Here is a 13851-nt window from a genome sequence, read left to right as displayed (position 1 = left end):
ATTCAATACATATTTCACATAACAGATGAGGCACACCCACATAACACGTATTTCATAGAAAACAAATCAGATCTATGATATTGAAGAAAGTGAATATACATTCACGCACATAACAACAAAATTATACACATAACACATATTTCGTATAAAATACTTCATAATTATGTGTTAGAAGAAAGTAACTACACACTCACTTGATCAGAAGATGATCGGACAGCACTACGGCTTGTAGAAGTAGTAATCCTCAGCAGATCTGGAAGATCTCTACAAAAATCGAACTTCTCGCGGATAGAGCTTCAGCTCGGAAATCGAACTTCTCGAGATCTTCGGGGCTTCGAAACTTGCTTCGGGGCTCGAGAATATTACCGGGGCTTCGGGGTACTTCTGGCACGCAAATCGAGGTAAAACGGGAGAGAGAAGAGAGAAAAATAGCAAAGGAACTCGGCAGCCTCGCATCCTATTTACAGGAGGCTGGAGCCTCGGAGTACGCAGGGCGTACTGCTCCGAAACGTCACTGCTTACGTACCAAAGAACTCGAGTGCGAATTTCGACATACCTCGGTGTACACGGGGCGTACTTCGGAGGAGTCCGATGACTCACCTTCGGATAATACCGAGATTTAATAATTAAATTTAATTATTAATTATTTAATAAACTTCGAAAATTCATATCTTCCTCATACGAACTCCGTTTTCGACGTTCTTTATATCCACGCGAAGGTGAGACTACGCTCCACAACTTTCGTTTAGACTCCGTCGGCTAATTTTGAAATGTATTTTTATTATTTATTTTTAATAGGCCGGGACAGAAAATTTCGTTATAAATTCATAACTTCTTCGTTTGACGTCCATTCTCGCCTAACTTTTTATCGCTTCGATACTAACAACGAGATCTTCGATTCTCGTTTAGATCACTAAGGCTAAATATCATTCTAACATAAATTTCACTTTTTACATCATTCAGCGTTGCCGGTTCTGTCGCGAAACTTCGACAGGTCATAACTTCTTCGTTATAACTCAGATTTCGGCATTCTTTATATCTTCGGAAACATTGTTTCAACTACTACAACATTATCTAAAGATATCAAGTTTATTTTATACTTAAATTTTGACACTTATTTTTATTCTTAATTAATCAAACCACATAATTAAGCAATTAAGCACAAAACACATAATACTCAAACAATACACTTCTATTATTTCAAAACGGGTTACAAAGGTTAACCTAGACTATTATATCAACATTAATGACAAGCCTAGAAACACAGGCGTTACAATTCTCTCCACCTTAGAATGATTCCATCCCCGGAATCACACATCAACAAACAAATGCGGATAGCGACCCATCATGTCACTCTCCGTCTCCCAGGTGAGATTCGGCCTATTCGTGTGTTTCCATCGGACAAGCACTAACTCGACCATCTTGCGTCACAACTTCTTTGTCATTCGGTCAACAATTGCCTCTGGTTCTTCAATCAACCTTTTGTTGTCATCGATTCTCAACTCCGAAAGTGGAATCATGTCGGGAACTTCCCCCGTGAACTTCCTAAAATAACACACATGAAAAGTGTTATGAATTCCATTCAGTTCTTCTGGTAGTTCGCGCTTTTAAGCTTGGTTCCCAATCCTCTGAAGAACTTTAAACGGTCCAATAAACCTTGGATTTAATTTTCCCCTTTTACCAAATCTTATAAGTCCCTTCCACGGCGAGACTTTAAGCAAAACCGAATCCCCAACTTCAAAAGTCATCGGTCTTCGCTTTTTGTCAGCATAGCTCTTTTGACGATCCTGAGCTGCTAACATTCTTTCCCTAATTATTTTCAACTTTTCAGCAGTTTGATGAAGCATCTCCGGTCCCATAAACTGCTTTTCCCTAGCCTCAAGCCAACAAGACGGCGTACGACACTTTTGTCCATACAAAGCTTGGTAAGGTGCCATCTTAATGCTCGAGTGGAAACTATTATTGTAGGAAAATTCTACCAACGGTAAATGTTCATCCCAGTTACCTAGGAATTCCAAGGTACATGCTCTTAGCATATCTTCAAGCGTTTGTATCGTTCGTTCGCTCTGGCCATCAGTCTGCGGATGGTAAGCTGTACTTAAACACAACTTGGTACCCATTTCCTCTTGTAAACTTTTCCAAAACCTCGAGGTGAAACGGCTATCACGATCCGATACAATCGTTAACGGAACACCGTGAAGCCTCACAATTTCCTTCACATAAGAATTTGCAAGCTTCTCCATAGACCATTTCTCCTTGGCTGCTATGAAATGCACACTCTTAGTGAATCGATCAACGACCACCCAAATCATGTCGTGACCATTCTTTGTTCTGGGCAGTTTAGTGACAAAATCCATAGCAATGTCTTCCCACTTACCCATAGGCACAGACAATTGTTCTAAACTCCCGTACGGTTTCTGATGTTGTGTCTTTACTCTCGCACAAGTCACACACTCAGCCACATACTTTGCAACATCAAGCTTCATCGTCGGCCACCAGTAGTAGGGTTTTAGGTCCCTATACATTTTAGTGCTACCGGGATGAATCGAGTAAATGGTCTTGTGAGCTTCTTCCATCAGAAGATCTCTGACTCCTCCTGTCTTAGGTATCCATATCCGATCCTGGAACACCTTTAGTCCATGACTGTTTACACCGAACACCAACGTCTTGCCCAAACATTCCTCTTTTCGGTCATTCTTCTCAGAAGCTTCACTTTGAGCTTTCTTTATACTTTCCAAAATAGTCGAGACAACTTCATTTCTGAACGCTCTTGGCCTTTTTCTCTCAACATTGACTTTCCGACTGAGAGCATCAGCAACAACATTAGCTGGGATGGTAAAGTATCTCACAGTCGTAGTCCTTGAGTAACTCTAGCCAGCGTCGTTGCCCCATATTTAACTCTTTCTGATTGAAGAGATATTGGAGACTCTTATGATCAGTGAAAAGTTTGCACTTCGTGTCATAGAGGTAATGCCTCCATATCTTGAGAGCGAAAACTACCGCTGCCAACTCCAAATCATGAGTCGAGTAGTTCTTTTCATGCTCTTTCAGCTGTCGAGACGCATATGCTGTCACCTTTTCCCTTTGGGTCAAAACACAACCCAATCCAACCCCATATGCATCGCTATAAACGGAGAGTCTTCAACTCCATCGGGTAGAGAAAGTATCGGTGTCTCGCATAGTTTCTTCTTTAGCTTCTCGAATGCTTCTTTATGCTTCTCACTCCAAGCATAAGTAGCTCCTTTGTGGATCAAAGCTGTCAATGGACTAGCAATCGAAGAAAAACCTTGGATAAACCTTCGGTAATATCCGACTAATCCTAAAAAGCTTCGGATCTCCGTGGGACTTTTCTGTTGTTCCCACTTCATCACAGCTTCGATCTTCGCTGGATCAACCATTATCCCTTCTTGGTTGACCACGTGACCCAAGAATTGGACTTCACGAATCCAAAAATCACATTGGGAGAACTTAGCATACAGCTTCTCCTTCTTTAAGACTTCTAACACTTCTTGCAAGTGTCTGCCATGCTCCTCCTGGCTTTTCGAGTAAATCAGAATTTCATCTATGAACACTATCACAGATTTATCAAGGAACAGATTACAAACTCTATTCATTAAATCCATGAATGCTGCTGGAGCATTGGTTAGTCCAAACGACATAACCAAAAACTCGTAGTATCCATATCGGGTTCTGAATGCAGTCTTCTCTATATCCTGCTCTCTTACTTTCAGCTGATGATATCCTGACCTTAGGTCGATCTTCGAGAAATAGCTCGAACATTGTAGTTGATCGAATAGGTCATCAATCATTGGCAACGGATATCTATTCTTTATTGTTGCCTTATTCAGCTCTCGGTAATCGATGCACATTCTCATACTTCCATCTTTCTTCTTCACAAATAACATCGGAGCTCCCAAGGGTGATGAACTAGGTCTAATGAAACCTTTGTCCAATAACTCCTGAAGTTGCATCATCAATTCCTTCATCTCCGTCGGTGCTAATCGATAAGGTGCTTTTGCTATTGGCGTGGTTCCTGGTAACAAGTCAATTCTGAACTCCACTTGTCTATCAGGTGGTAATCCAGGAAGATCTTCGGGAAATACTTCCGGATAATCACACACCATAGGAATACTCTGCATCACCTTCTTTTCCTTCTTAGCATCAATCACGAATGCTAAATATGATGTACATCCCCTGGTCAAACACTTTCTGGCTTTCATTAGGGAAATGATTCCAGAATTCACTCGGCGTTTGTCCCCATACACCATAAATGATTCCTTCCCAAGCGGGTTCACTTTCACTATCTTCTTCTTGCATAAAATCTCGGCGTCATTGGCGCTAAGCCAATCCATTCCCAAAACGATGTCGAAACCGTTAAGTTCGATAAGTAATAATTCCTCGTGAAACTTATTCCCATTAAGGTCGGTTAAGATGTTTTTCATACGATGGCTAACAGGTACAAACTTGCCACTAGCAACTTCGACTAATAAGGCATTATCTAGCCTATCAACAGGAAAAGCTAGTTTTCTACCAAATTCATGCGATATAAAGGAGTAGTTGGCTCCAGAATCAAATAAAATTTGGGCAGGCAATTTGTTTACAAGAAAGGTACCTGAAGCGACATCAGCTTCATCTTTAGCGGTTTCCAGTGTCATCTGGAATGCTCTCGCCTTTGGCTTTGGCGGAATGTTGGGTCTAGCTGCCTCCTTCTTCTTCGGGCAGTCCCTCGACATGTGTCCCTCCTCACCACAACCATAACAAACTTTCTTATTGAGGGTACATTCATTGGCATAGTGACCTGGCTTTCCACACTTGTAGCATGTGGCCACTACCTCACATTTTCCATGATGGTTCTTCTTACATTTGTCGCACCACTTGGCTTCGCCTCCACTTGCCCTCGAACCAGACTTCGAGAACTTGTTTTTCTTATTGGACCGTGAAGTTCCATCGAACTTCCTCTTTTCACCAACCTCTATCCTCTCCAGACCCTTTTCCTTCTACTGGGCCTCCACATTCTTAGCTGCACGAACAACCGTTTTCAGAGTAGTTGCTATCTTGACTGTTGGACCAAAGTCGGCGGGCAGTCCATTAGCAAACCTCTCAATCTTGGAGAGTTTCGTTGGCATTAGGTACGGAAATAATACAAATAAATTATATTTAATTTCCTGTAATACAAATAAAACTGAGTGGGTCAGGCTTGGGAGCCTGGTGAGCATATAGGGTTTTCAACCCACAATAAATAAATTATATTTAATTTCACCAACCAGTCACTATCCCGATTACCCATTCCCGTTATCCTCACTTTACGTCCCTAAAACAACATCTATCTCAAGGGACCTAATCTAGGATTTTCATCGGGATGGACATTACTGCTAAGGGGTTTCCTCAACAATAGATATCCTAAAGGCAACCATGAGGGGGATAGAGTACACCGGTGAACACATCGTTCACAACACCTACAGGTTATGAACCTGCTAGCATTCCACGGGACTGTCTAGAAGGAGTCTGTGGTGGTTATCCATACTCCGCTGAATAACTAGTTCAACAACAACAACATCGAGGCCTCTCATCTGTTTATTACACACCAACTATCTACCCATGTTCTACCCAACATATTAGTAGATAAAAATATATATTTTTATACATAGTTTAAAACCTGTATAGCATTTTCATTCAATACATATTTCACATAACAAATGAGGCACACCCACATAACACGTATTTCATAGAAAACAAATCAGATCTATGAGATTGAAGAGAGTGAATATACATTCACGCACATAACAACAAAATTATACACATAACACGTATTTCGTATAAAATACTTCATAATTATGCGTTAGAAGAAAGTAACTACACACTCACTTGATCAGAAGATGATCGGATAGCACTACGGCTTGTAGAAGTAGTAATCCTCAGCAGATCTGGAAGATCTCTACAAAAATCGAACTTCTCGCGGACAGAGCTTCGGCTCGGAAATCGCACTTCTCGGGATCTTCGGGGCTTCGAAACTTGCTTCGGGGCTCGAGAATATTACCGGGGCTTCGGGGTACTTCTGGCATGCAAATTGAGGTAAAACGGGAGAGAGAAGAGAGAAAAATAGCAAAGGAACTCGGCAGCCTCGCATCCTATTTATAGGAGGCTGGAGCCTTGGAGTACGCGGGGCGTACTGCTCCGAAACGTCATTGCTTACTTACCGAAGAACTCGAGTGCGAATGTTGACATACCTCGGTGTACGCGGGGCATACTTCGGATGAGTCCGATGACTCGCCTTCGGATAATACCGAGATTTAATAATTAAATTTAATTATTAATTATTTAATAAACTTCGAAAATTCATATCTTCCTCATACGAACTCCGTTTTCGACGTTCTTTATATCCACGCGAAGGTGAGACTACGCTCCACAACTTTCGTTTAGACTCCGTCGGCTAATTTTGACATGTATTTTTATTATTTATTTTTAATAGGCCGGGACAGAAAATTTCGTTATAAATTCATAACTTCTTCGTTTGACGTCCGTTCTCGCCTAACTTTTTATCGCTTCGATACTAACAACGAGATCTTCGATTCTTGTTTAGATCACTAAGGCTAAATATCGCTCTAACGTAAATTTCACTTTTCACGTCATTTAGCATTGCCGGTTCTGTCGCGAAACTTCGACAGGTCATAACTTCTTCGTTATAACTCGGATTTCGGCATTCTTTATATCTTCGAAAACCTTGTTTCAACTACTACAACATTATCCAAAGATATCAAGTTTATTTTATACTTAAATTTTGACGTTTATTTTTATTCTTAATTAATCAAACCACATAATTAAGCAATTAACCACAAAACACATAATACTCAAATAATACACTTCTATTATTTCAAAACGGGTTACAAAGGTTAACCTAGACTATTATGTCAACATTAATGACAGGCCCAGAAACACAGGCGTTACACTCAGGTATTGATTTATATGAAAGTTATTTGGTTTTAAGATCTACTCGACGAGTTGGTTACCCTACTCGTCGAGTAGCAGCAGGGTGGGATCGCGTGTTTTCACCCTATTTAAGGAAGCATACGCCTCCTTTGGCCTCTTTATAGTCGTTTGAGAGCTCAGAAAACCCTAATTCGTGTGGTGCTTCATCCTTGTGTGTCTTAAGCTTTAGAAAGAAGGTTTTTGGAAATGAACAACTTAGAGGGCAAGATACTAGGAACAAAAAAGGTGTGGGAATCAGAAATCTACCTCAGTTAGCATCATTTGGAGGTATCAAGTCATCACCTTTACTTCATTTTCCTTCTAGACCTCATTTGGTTGAGATTTAGGGTTTTTATGGTTTGACTGAGATTACAGTCTAGGATATGAGCTAGATATGAAGTTGTAACTTCAGATCTGGACCCTCCTTGGGTTCTAGAGTCATAAAGCTCTGAGCATGGTCATGTATGAAGCCTCCTTGAGTATGAAACTCCCATTATGAGCTTGGATTTGACATTAAGAGCCTTTTTAGCCATGCATGCACGTAAATTTTGCAACTTTACATGAAATGCATGCCTTAGAAGCTTAGATATGTAATTTGGAGCCACTGCATAGCTTAAAAGAGTCTGTATGGCTTAAGGACTGAAGGAACTCGGCGAGTTGCAAGGTCGACTTGGCGAGTCATATGAAGATAGGCCTGGACCCAATGAGATAGATGAACAACTTAGTGAGTCCGATGAAGATTGCCATAGAACTCAACGAGTTGTTTGAACAACTCGGCGAGTCGGTTTAGGTTTCCCCAATTTATGTATGCGTGTGTAACCGTCGAGTTGCAAGAAGGAACCCAACAAGTGGCCTTAGTGTTTCGATCGTAAACCGAAGGACCTCGACGAGTCACTCCGGTGACTCGGCGAGTGGACAAGTACTTTAAGGAACTCGGCGAGTAGCCGAGCGGTGAGTTAGGGTCAACATGGACTGTTGACCTTGACTGATGACTTTGACTTGGACCAGGGTTTGATTAGTTGGCTTTTGGGGTACCTTGAAAGGTTAGGAACTTATGGGCATGATTATATTATGGAAATAGGTGGTGGAGTTTTTGACAGTGATCCGAGGGTTGGGGTTCATCTACCGAGTCGACATTTGCAAGGTGAGTTATCCTCATTATATCGATAGGGTCTAAGGCATCAAGGCCGTCCCTTTAGTTGTTTTTGTTATGTATGCTACATGTGGTTATGACTTGTTAGGTCTGAATCAGGATAGACAGTATGCTATGCTCTTATGATCCGTAGGGGTGGGTATGTTAGTGACCTGCTAGGTCGGTGCTCTAGTTATGAGAGATTTCTATGATTGATGATCAGTGAAATAGATATTTTTGATGTTGTATATGCCAATATATGTTATCTATATGCATATGGGTTATTTGCTTGTTGCTTGGGTTGAGGCGGTCTTGTTGTGCTGAAGGCCAACACACCCTATAAGCGGTCCAGGGAGACTGTAGGCCCACGTGGTGGTCTAGTCATGCTGAAGGCTCAGGACAGATTCAGATAGACTGTAGGCCCTATAGGGCGGTCCAGTCAGGCCAATGGCCCAGTATGCATGTTGTTGATTATCTATTACTGATATGGTATTATCAGTGTCGTATTGGTATTTTGGGGGTAGCTCACTAAGCCCTCGGGCATACAATTTTCAGTTTATTGTTTCAGGTACTTTAGGAGATTATAGCAAGGCGAAGGCGTGACCGTGTTGCTCCTCATCCTTATGATCTGGTTATTGGGACACTCTGATGAATAATGATTTGAAAACATTTTTGTAAGCAAATACTATTTGGTTTTATTTATGATTGGAAAAAGTTTAAATTTAGCGTAAAATTTTTGGATGTGACATGATGCCTTCAACCCGAAAGTACAGTGAGGAAAACTCACCTGAAGTGGTTAAATGTCCCAGACAAATGCTTGAACTGTTGATCCAGAAAAATCCTCATGCTAACCAATCAAATATACCCAATTAGTAAGTTAAGTTATAACCCAAAATCATGAATCTCATTCAATTATCCAATTCCAGGGTAAGAGATCATTTTACCCTTTCCTCACTTGGCCAAATAACCAAAGCCCATTCCAATAGCTCCAAGAGCCCAACATGGCCCAAAATCCTAAATGGCACCTAAAGCCTATTATGGGCCCAATCCAAGAAGGCCCAAAGCCTTATAATTCCCCAAAATCAAAAGACTATTGGCCCAACAAGGTCCAAACCCTATAATTCCAAAATATAGCCTAATACGCAAAAGTAAACAAAAGTAAACGAAATTCAAAACGACTGAGTATGCCCTACATACTTAGTCACACCCAACATAGTCACCCTTAACTGGTACGCATGGCGTACAAGTTGGGTACACCCAACGTACCCCCCAGCAACCCATTCTCTTATAAAGTGCTTTACCTATTAAGAATTTTTATCCAAAGCTTAGATCTAAGTCTAGATGATTCCCTAAATCATAACATTTCCAAATTTATGATATTACATGGCTAGAAAGGGTCCAAATCCAAAACCCTGACCTATCATAACCTTCTAAACTTCATAATGCATGCATGGAAAGAAGCATAAGGCCAAGATCATATTTTTATGACTTAATATCCTCTTATACACCTGGAAATGCACCTCACAAGACCAGGAACAACCCATAGTCAAATGGACCAAATCATGGGACAAAAAGGACATAACTTTAACCATTAAACTAGATCTACTAATAGAGGCATAAAGGTACAAACTTTATACCTTATGGAGATGAATGAGGAAAGAGAACTTCCAGATTCAAGGTTACTTCAAGCTTCTAAGCACAATCCCCACCTTCTTCTTCCTTCAAAGGCACACAAGAACACCTTATTTTGCTCACCAAGCTCCATCTAGGGTTAGGGTTCAAGTGAGAACGTTTATGGTGGTACGAAGGCTAAGAATGGAAAGGGTTGGAGTAAGTTAAGGAGCTTAAATATGGATCAAAACCCCCAACTTAGGGTTTGGAACCTGAGTGTGTACTCCATGCGTACTCCTAGTATGCCCAGTGTACTAGGTTATCCCTTCACAATTACAACCAGCTAGTACACCTGGCGTACACCATGTACGCCTAGCATACTAGGCCTTGCCCGAAAACTACCTAACTTCTAAAGGCCATAAGTTCTTCGTTTGAGCTTCGATTTTGACGATCCTTATATCCTCAAAAAGGTACTAAATATCTTTACAACATTATCTAATTATCTTGAACTAGAAACTTCTCAAACGAAAATCCTTATTTCATGCAAGAAGTCCAAGCATCGCTTTTCCCGCTATGCCTATAATGCTCCAACACACACCAATGGATTGGATTACATAACCCATATTATCAACACCCAATAGAGTCTAAACCCTATTTCCTTGGAACCTAAGGCCTCCATTTGATCCATTTATTTCCCACAATCCTGAAATAAGAAACTTCTCGAAACAGAGCCTTAAATGCCATAGGCTACCCTCATGGTCTTTCATACAAATGCCATAGGCTGCCCCTGGGGTCTTCCATGCAAATATCATAATAACAAGTAGCACCCTACATAGTATAGTGAAAAGACTCACCTAACTCACGAAATCAGCTCAATGCTACGTAATCGATGCTACAACACACCTATCAGTACATACAAGGTCCTACCTTAGCCTATACCATGAATCCAACAATTTGACCAAAAGTCAATCATACCAAAAAGTCAACAGTTAAAGTCAAAGTCAACAACCAAAAATACCAACAGTTGCACCTCACAAGTTTACATCCCTTGGTCATGTCGTGAGAACACACTCAGCTCAATTCCAAACTCGGTCATGCGCCAACTCGGTCACGAACAACTCAATCAAAAGGCATCATGACGTGAAACCTCCTTGGTCACGTCGTGAACTCATTAGGATAAGATAATCTCAAAAGCCTCCATTATCACGTCGTGACATCCTTCGTGTCGCGTCATGACCACAGTCTGAGGCAATAACTAAATGCTTTAAGTCCTTAATTCATTAAGTCTTCAACACCCATTTTCCAAAAACTTTAAGGGACTTTATAGGTTTATTAAAATGAAAATTTTATGGGTATGCATTCTCCATGCATGTCCTCTATCCAGTTTAGGTGAAAAGGCAATAAAGTGACCATAAACTCCTGTTAGGTTCACAAACCACATCCAATTCTTAGATCCATGAGATATGATGCTCTAGGGAATCAGGAGGGCCATAAAGTTGCCCACTTATTCCATCCATTCACTCAAATCAAAACCATGAACAAAATAAGACTTAAACAACTTATATCTAAAAGAATAAACCATAAAGGTAGAAGCTTGAATCCTTACAAATGGTCCAGAAGGAGATATCAAAGATGAGATGGTGTTCCTTGCTTGATCCTTGTTCCAAATCTCCTTCTACTAAGTTCAAAGAGCACCAAAACCACCAAAATGAGCCAAAACTACTAAGAGGGATTAGGGTTAGGGTTTTATGAGGTTTCAGAGTGATGGAGGCTGATAATAAACCCTAATTTCAAGTTAATGGGGTTTAAATATGAAGGACACCCTAAAATATCATGGGCTTAGGTTGTAGCCCTTTTCACGTCATGACCATATTGGAATAGATGTCTAAGCCCGTAACTGTTAAATGTAGGTACTCGACCCAAGAGAAACATGGTCTATTTGGGTTGCATATCATCAGGACAATTTGTTAGGATGGACTTTTGAGAAGAGGTTATATATGATTTATTAATATATTATAAGTTTTAATATATTAATATGAAATCATATGATTTAATTAGTATTGATCAAGAATTAGTTTGGAATTAATTTAGTGATCAAAAGAGACTAATTAAATATATGAGGACTAATTATGGTAATTGGTTATATTTATATGTGTTGGGCTTATGATCCATATTGGACTAAGTTTATGTATGGATACAAAAAGAGTTGGGCCACATGAACCATAGATCATAAACCCATGGGTATGGATTTGGGTTATACCCATGACCCTTGGAATCCTACGTATAAATATATGCTCCATAACCTAAAAATGCCTACTTCTAGATCTTGGAGTTCATGGAGGTGTTTTAGTGCATGGAAATTCTCTCTCAGGAGTCACCTTTGTCCTAGGTGTGTTGTAAGCCATTTGAGGCATTCATACTTTTGGTGCTAAGCTTTTAAGGCCAAATACTACATGGTTTCAAGCTACAACAAATGGTATGTCATCCTAACTAGTATTTTATATTGTTTATCTCAATTGCATGCTAGTCATAGGCTTAATGCTTTGGAAACACTATTACATGTATAATTATGAAAAACATAGATTCAAGGCATTTAGGGTTGTATGTGGTACATAGGATGTTGTAGTATACAAAACCCAACAAACTAAATACATATCACGTCATGACAACCCTCCAAACACGTGATCTTCATTTGGTTAGCCACGTCGTTCCCTCCTCATGGTCATGTTGTGACCTATGATTTTTCCTAAAACTCATGCCTTTGACACTTTTTTGCCCTACTCTGATCCAATCTGGAAAACGGGTGTTACAGTCCGAAACACACGTCTTAGGAAAAACAATATCATGTTTTCTATTAAATGATCGTGGTTTTGATCATGCTTAACCTTCACAATTTTTCTAGGCCAAAAATCAAGTTTCGGGACTTCGAACACAAAACACAATCGTGCTTTTCCATAACCATGATCGTGTTTTTTTCCATAACGACGATTGTGTTTTTCACTTTTTGTCACATTTAACAATGTACTTCATTAATGGGGAATTATGGACACCTCGAAACAAAAACACAATCGTGTTTTTGCCAAACCACAGTCGTGTTTTTTTCTATTTTCATTCCTGACGTTGATGGCTTGCATATAAATACCTCTTATCTTATACATTTATACCCTACATGTTCCCATACGACCAAAGACGGTTTTTGGAGGCGATTTGTGCACATTTTTTTATCACATCGTGAAGATCTGAAGGTTGTGGATCATATAACTCAATTATTTTAGTAAAATCAATCATTTGATTTCTCTTTTCATTGTTCTATATCAGGGTTTAGCCACGTCTGGCTAAACCCTAGATTCAGTTCTACAAGATTAGTACTTTTATGTAATCAATCATTAGATCTGGTTTTTATTGTATGATTATATCTAGATATTTAAGTTTTGATCTTAATAAATGTTTGATTTTAGTTCTTTTTAACCTAATCACCTAATTTATGATTAACTCATTCTAGTTAATTAGTTGTTGACATTTGTAATTGTTTTGATAAACTAGTAATAAGTAACAAGTATCAGATCCATTCCATGTTGGGATTTAATTCCGATATAAACTGAAATTTCATATTTTTATGCTTCCGAGTTTGTGAGAAGTATTGAATATTGCTGGGAATTTTACACATATCATAATGTTGCTTTTCTAACTTGATTAAGATCTTGTATAATTAGGTTAGTAAAAAGTTAGGATAAACTAAAGAGCTTGTTTTGGTTAATTAACTAGGTAAAAGAGAACTTACTAGATCTTGTTGGTAGTTTTCAGTACCATCTTACATAGAACGCATCTTAAATAACCAGGTTTGTGTTGATTTCATAATTAGGAAATTCGTAGTAGAACTGAATTCATTTTTTATTATTAAATTTTATTTGCTTTATTTCACTGCTATTTTAGTTTTATTTAATAATCATACCCCCCCCCCCCCCCCCCTTTTACATTTTCTATTTAATGACTAGTGTGTGTTGTAAGCAAAGAGGCATTGGCCTTTAGGTTGTATCCCTGAGGATTTGACCTTACTTCCCTGTATTATTCTTTTTGTGCAACTAAGTAGTGATAATATATTTATTTAAGAAGCTCGCAGCAACGTCTTAACAAATTGGCAT

The sequence above is a fragment of the Lactuca saligna genome, chromosome 3 (assembly GCF_052625555.1).
Source record: "Lactuca saligna cultivar CGN05327 chromosome 3, ASM5262555v1, whole genome shotgun sequence".
NCBI lineage: Eukaryota > Viridiplantae > Streptophyta > Magnoliopsida > Asterales > Asteraceae > Lactuca > Lactuca saligna.
Note: the sequence above shows the minus strand (reverse complement) of the source record.